The sequence below is a fragment of the Mastomys coucha genome, unplaced genomic scaffold, assembly GCF_008632895.1.
Source record: "Mastomys coucha isolate ucsf_1 unplaced genomic scaffold, UCSF_Mcou_1 pScaffold22, whole genome shotgun sequence".
In the NCBI taxonomy this organism is placed as follows: Eukaryota; Metazoa; Chordata; class Mammalia; order Rodentia; family Muridae; genus Mastomys; species Mastomys coucha.
This window is the reverse complement of record NW_022196905.1, coordinates 66922099-66939034: the sequence shown is the minus strand read 5'-3', so window position 1 is coordinate 66939034 and position 16936 is coordinate 66922099. Positions and strand designations below refer to the sequence as shown.

The 16936-nt window shown below is 44.0% G+C and overlaps 1 protein-coding gene, 1 long non-coding RNA gene and 1 other non-coding gene across 6 annotated transcripts in view; 1 reads left to right on the top strand and 2 right to left on the bottom strand.

Annotated features, from left to right (window-relative positions):
• Nucleotides 1-380: 380 nt before the first annotated feature.
• Nucleotides 381-1677, bottom strand: LOC116071253. 2 transcript variants are annotated; one of them, XR_004110789.1, is made up of 4 exons: nt 1556-1676; nt 1274-1335; nt 725-883; nt 381-396 (listed from the first exon to the last, which is right to left on the bottom strand). It is a non-coding gene; the product is annotated as an uncharacterized LOC116071253 (long non-coding RNA). The 2 variants fall into 2 exon arrangements; XR_004110788.1 differs by having other exon boundaries at nt 381-883; nt 1556-1677.
• LOC116071858 lies at nt 1047-1167 on the bottom strand. Its single transcript, XR_004111205.1, has one exon. It is a non-coding gene; the product is annotated as a small nucleolar RNA SNORA26 (small nucleolar RNA).
• The window catches only part of Usp46 (ubiquitin specific peptidase 46), a 96584-nt gene continuing 81057 nt past the window's right edge, over nt 1410-16936 (top strand). For 2 of the 3 annotated variants that reach the window (XM_031342727.1, XM_031342725.1), the window contains exon 1: nt 1410-1760. The gene's annotated coding sequence lies outside the window, so the exon portion shown is untranslated. The remainder of the gene's footprint in view (nt 1761-16936) is intronic. The other variant, XM_031342724.1, reaches the window with a different exon arrangement.

The window sequence follows — 16936 nt, the reverse complement described above, 5'->3', positions numbered from 1 at the left end:
TTGATCTTGATAACACTGTATCTTGATCTAGAGTCTCCCTGCAAACTCACCCAACTTTGTACCCCTGAAATGAGACCTGTTTTGAAAATTAAAGGCACAGGTAGAGGTGCCATACAGGCCAAGGCCAAGTTAGATCTCTAGCATCACATTCACAGTCTAGATGAATATAAATTGTGGGTTCAACACCCACAGACACCAGAGAAGCTTGGAAAGGCCAAAGTGACATATAACCACCCCACAGCTTAACGCTGACTGGCAACAGGCCTGATCCTAGGGATCCACATGGTGGAGCGACAGACTGCCCCCAGTGGTTCTGACTCCCACACTCCAGTAAGAACAAACAAGTGACTACTTAAAAAAAGAAAAAGACCACCATGGAATTGATGCAGGAAAAGCCTTTATTTAAGATTATGGAAAATTACTCACTGGCAACAATATACAGGTTAAAACCTGTATATTGCTCAATTGCTAGCACATGACTGGTTACAAGCAAAGAACTCCTAGCAAGTAGACCAGACACACTCTAATGACCTAGCATAACATCCTTAAAATCCTCTTTTGGTTTGTGCCTTCAAAACCCCCAACATGTCAGAGCCAGGTAGACCTGATTCCAGGACTGCCAGACAGAAAAGGGGAGGAGGGTAGGATCCTAGTATGTTGATTAAAAACTTTAGGAAATCACCATCAGCGTAATCACAATTACTACAAGGCCATTCAAGGATACTTCCACGGCCCCCGTTCTTTATCTGTAAAGTGGACCTCACCTACTTCAGCTTCCACACTAATCCTAAAATGCGTTACAGGCAAACCTGGTCGCTATAGGTAAGAGTACTTCACCGTGGAGGCACTCAGCTCACGAGTTTCTTTTCTTGTAGTCTTCAGCCTATAAAAGAATAAATGTTTCACGTAAGTGGGAAATACTCAACCACATCCTTTCCAACTGACCTAAAATCTCATTTCTAGAAAAGCAAATGAATTCTTTTTTTTTTATAATCTCCAGATTCTTAAAATGAGCACACTCAAGTTTTAAGCGAAGCTTCTGGCTCATCTGTAACTCCAGACAGGATCCAAAGAGGAGTTGCAGTTTTCCTCTCTGGGTTTTATGGAGAGTTCCTTTACCCTTCTGTGTTAGCCTCTTAAAGTACCGCGACAACCTTAAAAGGGCACAGGAAAGGGCGACTGCGGAGAGACCAACGCAGCTCAACACAAGCAGGCCTGGAACCTCGGCCACGTGGCCTGGGCCTTCCTTCCTTCGGGCAATGCCGGGACGTACCTGCGCTTGTGTCCGAGGCAGCAGCACGGCTGAGCAGTGGGGACCGGCTCGGGTGGGTCGGCCTGCGGAGGGAAAAGGGAGGTGGTCAGGGCGCCCGGGTCGGACGGCACAGTGGGCTTTGTGTCTCGCGCAGCCCCGGGCTGGGCACGGCCGCCCGCCCCCCGGGCCGCCGAGAACTGCTCTACCCCTCCGTTCTGGCCACCGGGAGCAGCTGAGCTCGGGGCGGGCAAAGCTCGAGGGGACACGGGGACATCCTAAAACGCTCCCAAAGAGAACACTCACCACCAAGGCCGGGACCGAAAGGCCGAGGCAGTGAGCGCGGCGTTAATACAGCCACCAAGGAGAGGGGCGGAGCTGGCCCGAAACCAGCAGCCAACCAGCGGGCCGCCTGGAGGGGGCAGAACAGGAAAAGGAGAGCAGCCAATCGTCAGAAAGACTGTAGGCGGGGCTGATATGGAAAGCCAATTGCCGGAACGTTTCTGACCAGGTAGGGTGGGGGCCGTTGACTTTCAGCAGCAGGGTCTCCACCCACTGCGGTGTTGGAGGCGTTGTGCTGCTCCGAGTCAAATCATTCATTTCCTAAAACTATGCTGGTACTAGGTGTGTTCCGACTTAGATCCAGTCTTGTTCAGCTAGTTCATTCCCAAGGCCTCTCCTTAACCCTGAGAGGAGCTGCCTTTTTCTGTGTTCGTAGAGGATCATGTCAAGGAGAAGGGTTGGAGGAGAGGTGAGGCTCCTGTTCTCTCAACAGAGTTCTACCATAGAGCTACCTCCTCAGCACTTTTCATTAATTTTGAGACAGGGTCTCGCCTAGTCTACTTTTTTTTTTTTTTTTTTTTTTTTGGTTTTTCGAGACAGGGTTTCTCTGTGTAGCCCTGGCTGTCCTGGAACTCACTCTGTAGACCAGGCTGGCTGGCCTCGAACTCAGAAATCCGCCTGCCTCTGCCTCCCAAGTGCTGGGACTAAAGGCGTGCGCCACCATCGCCCAGCTTCCTAGTCTACTTCTAATTTGCTATGTAATTCGGGGGTATGCTTCAAAGGTGTTATCCTCAGTGCTCAGTGCAGGCACACATGCCACTCTATACCTTGGCTATTCCTTTGTTTAGTTTTTTTGTTGTTGTTTTGTTATTGTTGTGTTTTGTTTGTTTGTTTGGAGACAGGGTTTCTCTGTTTAGCCCTGGCACTCACTCTGTAGACCAGGCTGACCTTGAACTTAGAGATCCTTGTGCCTCTGCCTCCCAAGTGCTGGGATTAAAGGCGTGCGCCACCACTGCCCGCTTCTTTGTTTTCTTTTTAGTGGTCCCCATGTTGAATGTAGAGCTTGGGGTCTCTGATCCCAAACCTACTTATTACTTTGAAACAATGTCTCACTAAATTTCCCAGGCAAGACTCGAACTTTCCGTCCTCCTGCCTCAGCTTCCTGAGTAGAAGGGACTACAACCCTTCACCAGGCCTGGATGTATGCTTATTTTAATGAGAATTTTCACAATTTGAGATGATTTTATTTGCAAGGTTTTTATTTTTTTTTTTATTTTAGATATTTTCTTTATTTACATGCGAATTTCTCCTTTCCCAGTTTCCCCTCCGAAAAACAAAAAAACAAACAAAAACAAACCCCTGTTGCCTCCCCCCTCCCCATGCCTGCCACCCACCCTCTCCCACTTTACAAGGTTTTTAAAAGATAATAATAAAATTAGTTTTTAAAAAATTGGGAGAAAGTAAATTTTCAAACTTGTATTAAAACTAAAAAAATTCAAAGAGCCACGTTTGTAAGTTCTTCTCTCAGCTAAAAACCAGCCATTCATCCCAGACCACGTGCTTCACATACTTATCTATCATCTTTGTGTGTATTTTAAAGCAAATCTCAAGCCTCGTTTATTTCACCTTTTAATATTTCAGTATTTGTTTTAAAAGAAAAGATGCCTGAGGACAATGCCAATGTGATTGCTAAGACAAACAGCAGCTCCAAGTTCACACTCAGACTATTGTGATACAATGCTACTTTACAATATGTTCCTTTCAGTAAGGACTCAGACAAAATCTATTCATCATGCTCATTTGTGTTTCTTTACAGCCTCTTTTAGTCTAGAAAAAAAAATGAGACCTACTTTGTCAACTTGTTTTGACTTTTTAGGTAACGTTTTGAGATTGAATGCAAGTGTTATAGGTCACCCTTTTAAGTGTACAAATCCATGTTTTTTAATATTCAAGGTTTTATAATCATCTCCATTGTCTGCTCCCATATCATTTGCAGTCAGTGTTTTATTGGAAAAAGAAGCCCCATGGGGCTGGAGAGATAGGCTCAACAGTTTGATGGCACTTGCTTCTCTTCCAGGTTCCTACCACCCCCTACCAACTCCAGCCTCCAGCTCCACGGTCCTCTTTGGACAAGCACAAGTTCACACAAACTCACAAACTTACACAAAAAAGTAAATAACAAATTTCTAAAAACTGGAAACAGTCTCTTCTAGATTTTTCAAAGAAATGGAATCACACATGTGACCCTTTTTGTTGTTATTTTGAGAGAGGGTTTCTCTGTGTAGCCCTGGCTATCCTGGAACTCATATAGGTCCTCCTACCTTTGCCTCCAGAGTGCTGAGATTAAAGGCGTGCCTCACCACTGCCCGGACATACCTGATCCTTTTAAAACTAGACATTCTTTATTTGAAACTTGTTTTCAAGCCTCCTTCATGCTGTATCATGCGTTGTGTCTTATAAGGAACAGCAATCTGTTTAGCCATTCCTTAGGCTCTGTGTAGTCTGTTTTCTGGATCCTGCAGTCCTGGATAACCTTGATCCTCCTATGTAGCCACAGCTAGCCTTAACCTCCTGATCTTCTTGCTTGCAGGAACAGGCAACCATACTCTAGTTTGGGTTTTTTGTTTGTTTGTTTGTTTGTTTTTGGCTTTGGTTTTGCTTGTTTTGTTGTTCTTGTTGTTGTTGTTTTGGTTTTTCGAGACAGGGTTTCTCTATATAGCCCTGGCTGTCCTGGAACTCACTCTGTAGACCAGGCTGGCCTCGAACTCAGAAATCTGCCTCCCAAGTGCTGAGATTAAAGGCGTGCACCACCACTGCCCAGCCACACTCTAGTTTTTAACTCTAGAGATCAGACCACTCCCCAAAAGTTTGCCTCTTACAGGGTTTGACTGATTATTTCTTTCTGGTGTTATTACTACTGTTTTTCACATGAACTTAAGAGAAACATCATGTTCTTGAACGTTTGACTGTTAAAGTTCAGTGCATGAAGTGGATCTAGTGCTTTCTAGAGGTACAGAGTTCAAGGCCATATTACCAGAGAGTAGTTAAACAGAAAAAAATAGGTTATTTTTATTTTTTATGGGTGGGCGTTTTGCCTGTGTGTATGTCTTTGTACTGTGAGTGTGTCTGGTGGTAAGGAGGCCAGAAGAGGGTGTCAGATTATCATATGGGTGCTGGATAGGACCTTGGGTTTTCTGGAAGAGCAGCCAGTGCTCTTAAGTGCTGAGCCATTTCTCAAGTCCCAGGGAATGATTTTAAATGCTCTCTGGGGGAGTCTAGTACTTTGCATCTTTAACACACCAGTTGCTCAGTTCTCAGATACTGAACATAATTTAGACACATATAAAAACATTATTAAAAATAAAGCATTCTCAAGTGTCTCTAAATCTTGACTCTCGCAGAACATAGCATTACACAGGAAATGCCATACAAATATCTGTTCGGTCTCTAATATTTTTAAAACATAAATTTGCCAGTATCACTTTTAGAATTACTAAAAAAAGGGCCCAAGCTTGGAGGTAAAGCTGGTCTTTGAAAGAATGCTGGCCAGGAGAATTATGTGTGCTGTTTAGTAACCTCTCCCTGCTCTGAGCCAAGTTAGGTTTATAGGTGATGAAAGACAGGTGGCCTCTAATAACTAATTTATCATACATGTCTTTATACTATTGACCTCTATATTTACAAAGGCACTCTGATTAATTAGATATGGGAAATTGATTTTTTGAGGGGGCGGGGGAGAGCTACAGTGCAATTGTGGATGTCAGAAGGGACAACTCTGGGGAGTTGGTTCTTTTCTTCCACTTTGGGGTTCAGGGATCTAACTCAGCTTACCAGGCTTGGCTACAAGAGATTGTGCTTGCAGAGTGCAGAACCTTTCTCTCCAGTGCAAGTGGGAGGACACTGAAATATTGACTCCCACACCACTTTCTTCTTTTTTATTTTTTTAAGAAAAGATTTATTTATTTATTTATTTATTTATTTATTATGTATACAGCAGGCCAGAAGAGGGCACCAGATCTGATTATAGGTGGTTATGAGCCACATCATGTGGTTTCTGGGAACTGAGTTCAGGACCTCAGGAAGAGCAGCCAGTGCTCTTAACCTCTGAGCCATCTCTCCAGCCCCACTTTCTTTAAGTTGGCCCAGAACAGATCAAGTTATGAGTTTGTAATGCCATTGTCATATTTACCCTAGAAGTGGGCCATCACAAAGGGCAATCATTACCTCTCGCACATATTGTCACTGTGTAAACAATGCAATTACAACAGAAAAGCTCTGGAGTATGAAGAATTGTCTTCCCCAAGTTCCTGGAACCTTGCTTATAATCACTTAATAGATAAGTAGTGCTTTTTAGGGTATGTATATGCTCCTCCCCAAGCTGCATATGGAGTTTCATTTACTCTGATCTCTTGAACTGTTAAAGTAATGGTTAAACATGCCGGGCAGAGGTGGCACACACTTTTAATCTCAGCATTCAAGATAGAGGCAGATGGATCTCTGAGTTCCTGGTCTAAACAGTGAGGTCATGACCAATTTGATCTACAGAGAGAGAGTTCCAGGACAGCCAAGGATATAACAGAGAAATTCTGTCTCAAATAACAACAATGAAAGAAAAAGAAAAAAAGGAAGGAAGGAAAGCAGGCAGGCAGGCAGGAAGGATGGAAGGAAGGAAGGTAAGAAGGAAGGAAGGAAGTGCTAAGACAACAGAGGAAAACTATTGGTACTTTAAGGGGGCTGTAGTGGATAGAACGAGAATGACTGCCATAGACTCACGTTTGAATGATTGGTCACCAGTTGGTGGAACTGTTTGGGAAGGATTAAGAGGTGTGGCCTTGTTGGAGGAGGTGTGTCGCTGAGGGCCTTGTGGTTTTGAGGTCCCAAAAGGCCATAGCATTCCACTTGACTGTTTCTTTGCCTTGTGCTTGTTATCTCAACATATTAGCTTTCAGTTACTTCTCCAGTACCATTCCTGTGTGCTGGCTGTCAAGCTGCCTTCCATGATGGCCATAGATTTGAACCCTCTAGAACCATGAGCTTCCAGATTAACTGCTTTCTTTTATAAGTTGCATTGGCCATGATGTTTTGTTACAGCCACAGCAAAGTAACTAAGACAGGGGCTTTAAGAAATCAAGACATTGTGGGACAGTGGTGGTGCACGCCTTCAATCCCAGCACTTGGGGGGTAGAGGCAGGCGGATTTCTGAGTTCGAGCCCAGCCTGGTCTACAGAGTAAGTTCCAGGACAGCCAGGGCTACACTGAGAAAAAAAAACCTGTCTCAAAAAAACAAACATACACACACACACACACACACACACACACACACACACACAAAGAAAGAGAGAAGAAAGAAAGAAAGAAAGAAAGAAAGAAAGAAAGAAAGAAAGAAAGGAAGGAAGGAAGGAAGGAAGGAAGGAAGGAAGGAAGGAAGGAAGGAAGCAAACAAGACATGGATTCTAGGAAAGGAAAATGATGACTGTCTAAAGGAGATTTACACTAAGTCCCTGAAAAGGAATCTCTAATCCTGAGCAATGACTTCTATTCCTCCTTGGTTCTCCTGACTTCATTAGCCTGATGTGGATAGAGAGTGAGGTTATGCAATAGTATAATTTTGGTTTTTTTTTTGTTTTTTTGAGACAGAGTTTCTTTGTATAGCCCTGGATGTCCTGGAACTCACTCTGTAGACCATTATCCCTTCTAATTCCCCCCCCCCAACAGCCTCAAGAAGTTTTTCCAACTTCATGTCTTAAAAAAAGAAAAAAAACCTCACTGAGAGCCATTAGTGCTGTCTGTAGGTATGGGGTCATCCACTGGAGCATGGGAATCCTACCAGTGGGCATATCCCTCTCTAGGTACTGTCAGAGGCTAAAGGTCCTCAGAAGGAGTGGGGCCTGGAGAGCACCTACCTACCCCATCTATTTGGGGATTCAAATTTGTCTTTTATAGTCACTTTCTTTGAGTTAGAATATAAATCAAAAGCCAGACATGGTAGTGCATGCCTTTAATCTCTGTACGTGGGAAGTAGAGGCAGGTGGATCTTTATGAGTTTGAAGCTAGTATAGTCTACATTGGGAGTTCCAGGCTAGCCAAGGCTATACATAGTAAGATCCAGCCTCAAAACAATAAGAGGGGGAGAGGAGAGGGGGAGTGAAGAAAGGAGAAAGGGGTGGGAGAGAGAGAGGGACAGGAAGAAACTCTGAACAAGACTTACAGTGTAGCATCTGCTATGCCCTTAAGTCTCTCTCTCTCTCTCTCTCTCTCTCTCTCTCTCTCTCTTCAAGACAGGGTCTCTCTGTGTATCCCTGGCTGTCCTGGAACTCACTCTGTAGATCAGGCTGGCCTTGAACTCAGAAATCTGCCTGCCTCTGCCTCCCAAGTGCTGGGATTAAAGGCATGCGCCACCACCACCCGGCCCATTTTTTTCCTTTTCAAGATTCATCAATCCTTTTGCATTAATAGCTTGGCTTCTCTAGAGGGAAGAGTTTTCTCTCAAACTATTTGGTCCCATGGAAAACCATTCATATAGGAATAGCATCCCCAATTATTTTTTCTTTCCTACTATGAGGCTTAACAGAAAAAAAACTTTCAATTATGATGAGATAAATTCTGAATTGTTTATTATTAATTCAGAATTTTCATGTATTAAGTGTTTCTATGGCAAATGTGTTCTTCAAATTGATTTGCTGGCATGGGCTTTCTGAGACAGTGTTTCTGAAAGTATGGATGCAGGGCATCTATATCAGAAGTCCCTGGAGCCTATGTGATGTCAGTTCCTGCCTCCCCACCCCAAGCACTCCCAGGACCTATGAGGTTCTTTGGGAGCAGGGCCCTGGACTCTGTATTGCTGACTCTCTGAGGGTTTTGAAATGGCTATAGCAGGCACAACTTCTTTCAGGCAATCCCCTCAGATATTGGGAGTAAAGGACACGGGGTTGGGGGGGGGGACACCCTACAGTTATTCTAACTAGGTTTATAAGAGAATCAAGAAGGGCCCAGCAGACAATAGCTGGACTGTTGGTCCTGGAATCCTGTCAGGGCTGAATCTGGATTGGCCTTCTTAAAATTCTAGGGGCCCCCTAGTCCCCCCCAACCCTGGCTACACACACACACACACCAGATCCTGTATAATGTGGTTCTACATGATAAAGAACTAATTCCCTTTGCCGGGCGGTGGTGGCGCACACCTTTAATCCCAGCACTTGAGAGGCAGAGGCAGGCAGATTTCTGAGTTTGAGGCCAGCCTGGTCTACAGAGTGAGTCCAGGGCAGCCAGGGCTACACAGAGAAACCCTGTCTTGGGAAAAAAAAAAAGTCTAAGAACTAATCCCCCCTTCCCTGCACACACACACACACACACACACACACACACACACACACACACACCCGTGGACCATCAGGGATACAGTGTGCATCATCCCAGCAGGTAGCAGAGTTCCTCCTCTTCCATTTGTATCTGAAATAAGAATTAGCACTCTTGTCGTCCCCTCTGGCTCTGAACTGCTCATCTCCCCTAGGGAACACGCTTTCCATATTTTATTTAAGTCTTCTAGCGCTTGGCATTTTGAACAAAACACATATTTAGTCGGATCTTTCATAAAAGACATTCCTTTTTTTATCGTTTCGTTTGTCTTTAGCTATTGAATTTTAAACAGCGGTGTTGCATGCATTGACTCACAGAGGGAAAATGTGAGGCCTAAAAAAAAATTAAAGATTCCGATGAACAGATCTTCTTGTCAGTTGTGATTGTTGCTGATCAGAGAAAGCTAGATCACATCTCCCAGTAATGTTCTCTGCATGTGCTTCAAAAGAAGGATATGGAATCACATCCTGACACTCTCCCATGTGTGTGCCAGTCCCTGTGTGTGCCAGAGAAGTCCTGCCAATATCCCACATGGTAAGGGCTCTGCAACTGAAAGATCGGGCATTCCACCTAGGGCCTTGCACGGGGCACAAGGCAAGTACATACACCCCAGTTTGAAAGTCTTTAGTTGCTGCCAATGCCTTGACATCGCTGTGTCCACACAGAAACCTGGCCTTAGAAGAACTAGCTTAGGCCAGGGTTTGGAAACCCAAATGCCATTTTGCCAAGAGAGTAGCCGTGAAAGGGAAGGAGGCCCAGATGGAAGATTGTGGCCACTGAGGGAGGCATGTCCCCTTAAAGGAGGCCATTCCACTCAGCTACTTCTGACCACAGTCAGGAATGTGGACCCTGAATGGCTAAAGCTTTTTTTTTTTGGTTTTTCGAGACAGGGTTTCTCTGTGTAGCCTTGGCTGTCCTGGAACTCCCTCTGTAGACCAGGCTGGCCTCGAACTCAGAAATCTGCCTGCCTCTGCCTCCTAAGTGCTGGGGTTAAAGGCGTGTGCCACCACCGCCCGGCAGGCTAAAGCTTTTGACAGTTCAAAGACACTGACAATGTGAATATTTTTTTGTTTCCTTATTGTACGTGTGTGTGTTTGTGCATGTGTGCACACATTTGTGCTGATGCATGTGAGCAAGTACATGTGGGTGATATAAGTAAGTTTCTGGTGTCATTTATCAGGCACCGTTGGATTAGGGGACCTCAGGTGCAGTCCACCTTGGATTCTGAGGCAGTCTGTCATTGACCTGGAGCTCACTGAGAGGCTAGGTTGCCTGAACAGTGTATCTTGAGGATCTTCTTGTCTCTGATTCCCTAGTACTAGGATTATAGGGGTTTGCCACCACGGCAGGGCTTTTTTTTTTTTTTTTTTGAGTTCTGGGGATTGGTCTCAGATCCTCATGCTTGCTGGACAAACATTTTACTGACCAACACAGCTTCCTTGGTTCTGCTAATCTGAGTTTTTGATGGGTCGTTCTTTTCTTTTTAAAATCTCCTCTGAAGTAGTGTATCATGATGCTCAGTCTAGCCTCAAACTCACTATGTAGCCAAGTCTGGCCCTAAGCTACCAGATCCTCTTGGCTCCTTTTCCAAAGTGCTGGTATTATAGGTGCACACCAACATCCTTGGCTGTTGCAATCTGAAGTTTCATGGGAACTCACTGTATTTCAAGTATTGGCATTGATTCAAATGGATTTAAACACAAGAGCAGTTAAAGTTGATCTGTCTGCGGGCCATCACTTTAGAACTTTGGATTTAGGGGACATAATTACTTTAATGAATACCAAAAACTAATAGTAGAAAGTTAGATTAGAGATGAGTGAAGTGGAGTTATAACCGGATTGTCAAGGCTGATGTGATCTAGCTTTCTCTGAGTTAGTGGAGACTCAAACCATGGACCTTGTAGGGACAAGTTAAATGTGCTATGGTTAGGAACTGGAGGCCAGGCTTTTGTGGATGGGAGCCATTGTCACCTGGCAGCTCAGGATGAAACTGATAGGTGCAAACCTGTCACTCAGAGCACACATGCTGAGGACTGTGGGCCTGTGGTATGGTTGGTCTGTGAAAAGGCTGTCCTGCTATGAGGTTATCATTCATCAAATGAAAAGTGGCAGCGTTATTTATAAGGACTGCTTTTATAAGACTCTAAGCCAGGGCTGGAGAGATGGCTTAGCGGTTAAGAGCACTGACTGCTCTTCCAGAAGTCCTGAGTTCAATTCTCAGCAACCACATGGTGTCTCACAACCATCTGTAATGGGATCCGATGCCCTGGTCTGGTGTGCATGAAGACAGTTACAGTGTACTCATAAAAATAAATAAACTTAAACAAACAAACAAACAAACAAACAAATCTCTAAGCTAGTGGTTCCCAGCCTGTAGGTCGGTCAAACTGCCCTTTCACAGGGGCCACTTATCAGATATCCTGCATATCAGATATTTACATCACTGTTCTAACAGTAGCAGAATTACAGTAAGGAAGTAGCAATGGAAATAATTCTATGGTTTGGGGTTCACGGCAATGAGGCACTGTATGAAAGGGTCGCAGAATCAGGAAGGTTGAAAGCCACTGCGCTAAGGCTCATCTTGCTGGCAGGAGAAAGCAGCAGTCATTTAGACAGACTGCTCTTGCCTTTCGGAAGAGTGATGGGCAGATACCAAGCTCTACTGAGATTGGATTTCAGCCTAGAGGTGTCTGCTAATTGTCTAGAGAGAAAGAGAGAGACAGAGAGAGACAGAGAGAGAGACAGACACAGACAGACAGACAGAGACAGAGAGAGAGACAGACAGAAACAGAGACAGAGAGCATAGCTATAGTTTCTAGGTAGAGAGAGACCCGACTTCTTCATGATTAGCTGAGTACATTTTAGAAAGGAATCAAAATTTTAAGAAGTTAAATTGAGTTTCAGGAGAAACTTTAGACTTACGCAAAGTCATTTCAGGGAGTAGTTCCAGGAGGCTGTAGTGTGTGGTCCAAACATCTAACTAGCTCAGCCTGCAGTTGCTGAGGCCCTGGATATTCCGCTGCTTTTGGTTCTAACTTGGTTGAGTTAGGTTGAATTATGAAATCTCGATGTCATGACCCATTGTTCTAGTAGACTTTTTAATTTTACTTTCAATTTTTTTTTTAAATTTTATTTTATTTATTTTGTGTGTATGAGTACACTGTAGCTGTACAGATGGCCATGAGCTAGCATGTGTGCAGCTGCTGAGAATTGAACTCAGGACCTCTGGCAGCCCTGCTCTCCAGCCCTGCTCGCTCCGGCATAATTCACTGTAGCTGTCTTCAGACGCACCAGAAGAGGGCGTCCGATCTCATTACGGGTGGTTGTGAGCCACCATGTGGTTGCTGGGATTTGAACTCAAGACCTTTGGAAGAGCAGTCAGTGCTTTTACCCGCTGAGCCATCTCGCCAGCCCCTTACTTTCAAATTTAAATGCATCTTTGTTTTATGTGTATGAGTGTTTTGTCTGCATGTGTGTATATGCACCACTTGTGTGCCTGGAGCCTGCAGAAGCCAGAGGAGGGTGGCAGAGCCCCTAGGACTGGAATTACAGACAGTTGTGAGCCATCATGTATGTGCTAGGAATCGAACTCAGGTCCTCTGGAAGAACAGCCAGTGCTCTTCATCACTTACCCATCTCTCCAGTTCCCTTTATTAGATTTCTTAAAAGTTAGTTATTTTTTCACTACTGTATATAGTTTCTGACTTAATTCATCTAACTTCTATTTTGTTGTTCCAACTTTCAGTGCTGGGGATTGAACCCACAGCCTCCAGGTGGCTATCTACCACCTGGCTATATCCCTACCTGTCCATCTTACTTAGTTCCAAGGAGATGGAGATGGGACCTCAGGCTTACTAGTGGCTTCATGTCTATGTTGGAGTTTTTGCTTCGAGACCATGCTGAAAGGAAGCAGGATGCTATGACATCATTGTAGTGCTCCCAGCAGGCCTGGAACTCAAAACCTTCCTGCCTTAGCTTTCTGTGTGCTGAGCAAAAATATATTCAGAGGCATTGTGAAGTTATCTGTAGTTCCCTCTCTTGTGCTACAGGCAAAACCACAATTGCTTTATTAAAACACAGTATTTAAAACAAATTATACCATGAGTATAACTGTATTATGCTAGCATTATGGAACCCATTATCTAAGTCCTTGGAGATTGTGGAACAGAAAACTCCGACATTCTGCTGGAGGGGAAGTTAATGTGGTCACCTCAAACACCAATTGGCATTATCTCCTAAAGTTCACACTCATGAGGTAGATAGGCAGCAGAAATGTGTGCAATGTTCACTGAAGGACATACAAAGTTCCAGAGACAGTTTTGGTAATGAGGTCAAACTAGAACAAACAAACAAATAAACCCTAGTCTATTGCAAATGCATTAGAAGATTTGCATTTAATGGACTAGACTATTATGCAGCCATGAAAACAAATTAATAATCATAAGCTCTTTTGTTTGTTTGTTTGTTTTATTGTTTTTGAAGCTAGGAGTGGAGGAATTCTGTGCCTTCCAATGTGGTCGGCCAGCACTCCTACTGCTGAGGCTTAGCCCAGAATCACAGCTTTTTTGAACAACATGTATGAATCTCAAATATACGGAGGAAAAGGAGCTGCAGCATATATACTGCATGGTTTGATTTACATAAATGTATGCAAACAAAAGCCCACACAAAGCCAACCTATGTGTTAGAAAAGAGGTTCCTGGGGAGACGGAAGAATGATGGGGCGGGGAGGGGCATCTTGGGGGGAAGGGGCCGGATGTCCTAGTGGTAGGCACTGCTCTGTGCCCTCACCTGGGCCATCACTGCCCAGGTGTCTGCTTTATCATCACTCATTTAAGTTTTATGTGCACCAGGACCAGTCTTTTTACTTAGATACGACAAGTCTTCTAATGTTGAAATAACCTGTAAGAATCCACTCTATTTGGGAGTTGAAGCTCATTGCTTTTGCAGGGATTTCTATCAAACGGCTCATGATTTCCATCTCCTGGTACACAATTAATGTACCTTTGCAATTATTTATTAAATTTTTCAGTGCCAGGTGCGAGGTAAGGCAAATGCCACTGAGCCACAACTCGAGTCTCCTTTATTATTACTACTATTATTGTTAGTCATTGTGATATACTTTTGAAGTTTTATCAGCGTTAGGAAACAACAGGACAGGCAGGCTGCAAGTTCTGGCAGCTTCCATAGCTGAAATGGAGAAGAGAAAGAAAAAAAAAAAAACATGCTGCTTACAATGGAGGTCAACAAGTTTCCACATGATGAAAATGAGTGGAGAGATATCTTCAGAGAAAAAAGAGCCCACAGTGCCAGGGAGAGCATGCTTAGCTTTTTTGGTACAATACCTGAGGAGGAAAAAAAAAAAAGATAAAGAAAGTAAAAGAAAAATCTACAGTCAGACTACATAGAGAGACCTTGTCTCAAAAAAACAAACAAAAACAAAAACAAAAACCCAAAACTAAACCAAAGCAAACCAAAACAAACAAAAAAACCCACACACCAACCAGCCAAATTAAAAAAAAAAAAAAAAAACAGGAAAAGGGGCTGGCGAGATGGCTCTGCAGGTAAGAACACTGTTCTTCCGAAGGTCCTGAGTTCGGATCCCAGCAACCACATGGTGGCTCATAAACACCCATAATGAGATCTGTCGCCCTCTTCTGGTGCATCTGAAGACAACTATTTATGCTGGAGTGAGCAGGGCCGGCAGAGGTCCTGAGTTCAATTCCCAGCAGGCAAACACATGATGGCTCACAGCTACAGTGTACTCACACACATAAAATAAATAAAATAAATCTTAAAACAAAACAGGAAAAAAAAACACCTTATACTTTTCTAAGTTCCAATTCAATTGCTCAGTAAAGTGAGTGGTGGAAGCCACTGCAGATGTCTACTCTCTTTTTTATTTTTTATTTTTTAATTTTTTTTAAGATTTATGTATGTATTTATTTTATGTATATGCATACACCCTAATTGTACTCATGGTTGTAAGCCATCATGTGGCTGCTGGGAATTGAATTCAGGACCTCTGCTCCCTCCAGTCCACCCCGCTCACTCTAGCCTGAAGATTTATTTATTATTATATGTAAGTACACTGTAGCTGTCTTCAGACACACCAGAAGAGGGCATCAGATCTCATTACAGATGGTTGTGAGCCACCATGTGGTTGCTGGGATTTGAACTCAGGACCTTCGGAAGAGCAATCAGTGCTCTTAACCGCTGAACCATCTCTCCAGTCCCACGTTCTTTTTTTAAAATCATATGTATTTACTTGTTTATTTATGTATTTAGTTTGTGTAGGGTGGTGATCATGTGCATACTACACTGCTTCATCTGTGGAGGTCAGAGAACAACTTGTGGAAACTAGTCTTCTGATTTTATGGTCTTTCTGACCACAAGGGTCGGGGGATTGAACTCAGGTCATCAGGCTTGCAAGCTGGAGTCTTTAACTACTTAGCCAGCCATCTGTTCTCTTAAAAAAAAAAAAAAAAAAAGGGGGTTATGGTGTGTTTTGAGACAAGATCTCATGGAGCCCAGGTTGACCTGGAACTCATTTTATATAACCAAAGACAACCTTGACCTTGATCCTCTTGCCTGTGTCCTAAGCACTACAATCTCTGGCATGAAGCCCCGTTCTTTTATTTAAGAAGTCCACACAGCCGAGAGCTTCGATTATGATGGAAGTCTCCACCCTGTACAGTGTCTCTCCTGTACCCCCTCCAACAAGGTCACACCTGAACCAGAATTGTTATTTAAAACCTTTGAACCAACCAGTTCTCTTGAGACCTTTGAACCCACTTTCCAGCTCCCATGACCTTAAAAGGCTTAGTAACTGAAAGCAGCTCTCGGAGGCCCTCCTCAGTGGCCACCTCTTATCAGCTGCTCACGATGGGTGACCAATGGCCGGCGTCTGTGTAGGTGTTCATAGGGGACAGAGTAGCAGAGCTGCTCCTAGGAGAATGAGACCCACATGACCTGAAAGGTCAGGCCTCAAAGCCGTCTGTCTGTCTGCCCTGCTTCCTGAGAAGAGATGAAACACTCTCGGGCTTGACAAAGAGGCAATGGAAGGCCTGTAACATAGCTCAGTAAGAGTCATTGTGTTTGCAGTTTGTCTTAGACAGGGTTTCCATTGCTGTGGAGAGACACGACAACCAAGCAACTCTTATAAAGGAAACCATTAATTGGGGCTGGCTTACAGGTTCAGAGGTTCAGTCCATTATCATCCAGGCAGGAAGCATGGCAGCACCTGGATAGGCCTGGTGTGGGGAGAGTTCTATATCTTGATCCAAAGGCAGCTTGGAAAAGACTGTCTTTTTTTTTTTTTTTTAAGATTTCATTTTATTTATTTTATATGTACGAGTACACTTTAGCTGTACAGATGGCCGTGAACCATCAAGTGTGTGGCTATTGTTGAACTCAGGACCTCTGCCAGCCCCCACTCGCTCTGGCCCTGCTCACTCCAACCCGTGCTCTCTCTCTAATTTCCTGCAGCTGTCTTCAGATGCACCAGAAGAGGTCATCTGATCTCATTATGGGTGGTTGTGAGCCACCATGTGGTTGCTAGGATCAGAACTCAGGACCTTCGGAAGAACAGTCAGTGCTCTTACCCACTGAACCATCTCGCCAGCCCAGAAAGACTGCTTTTCTTTCATGCAGCTAGGAGGAAGCTCTCAAAGCCCATTCCTACAGTGACACACTTCCTTCAACAAGGCCACATCCCGACAGCAAGGCCACACCTCCTAATAGTGCCACTTCCTGGGCCAAGCATATTTAAACTACCACACTGTACAAAGATAAAGATACACAGAACCTAAGGAAAGATGGGAGGAGAGAACTAACTCTGCATAGTTGCCCTCTGACCTCATCTCACACACACACACACACACACACACACACACACATACACACATAAATATTAAATAAAATAAAACCTGGTATGAGAATTCAGGGCAGCCCTATTTTGTTTTTCAGGGTCATGTGGTTTAGTTGTAACTTCCTAGAACAGGGACAAAGAGAATTGTGGGCGATGTCCTTTTGAGGGAAGATGTGTCA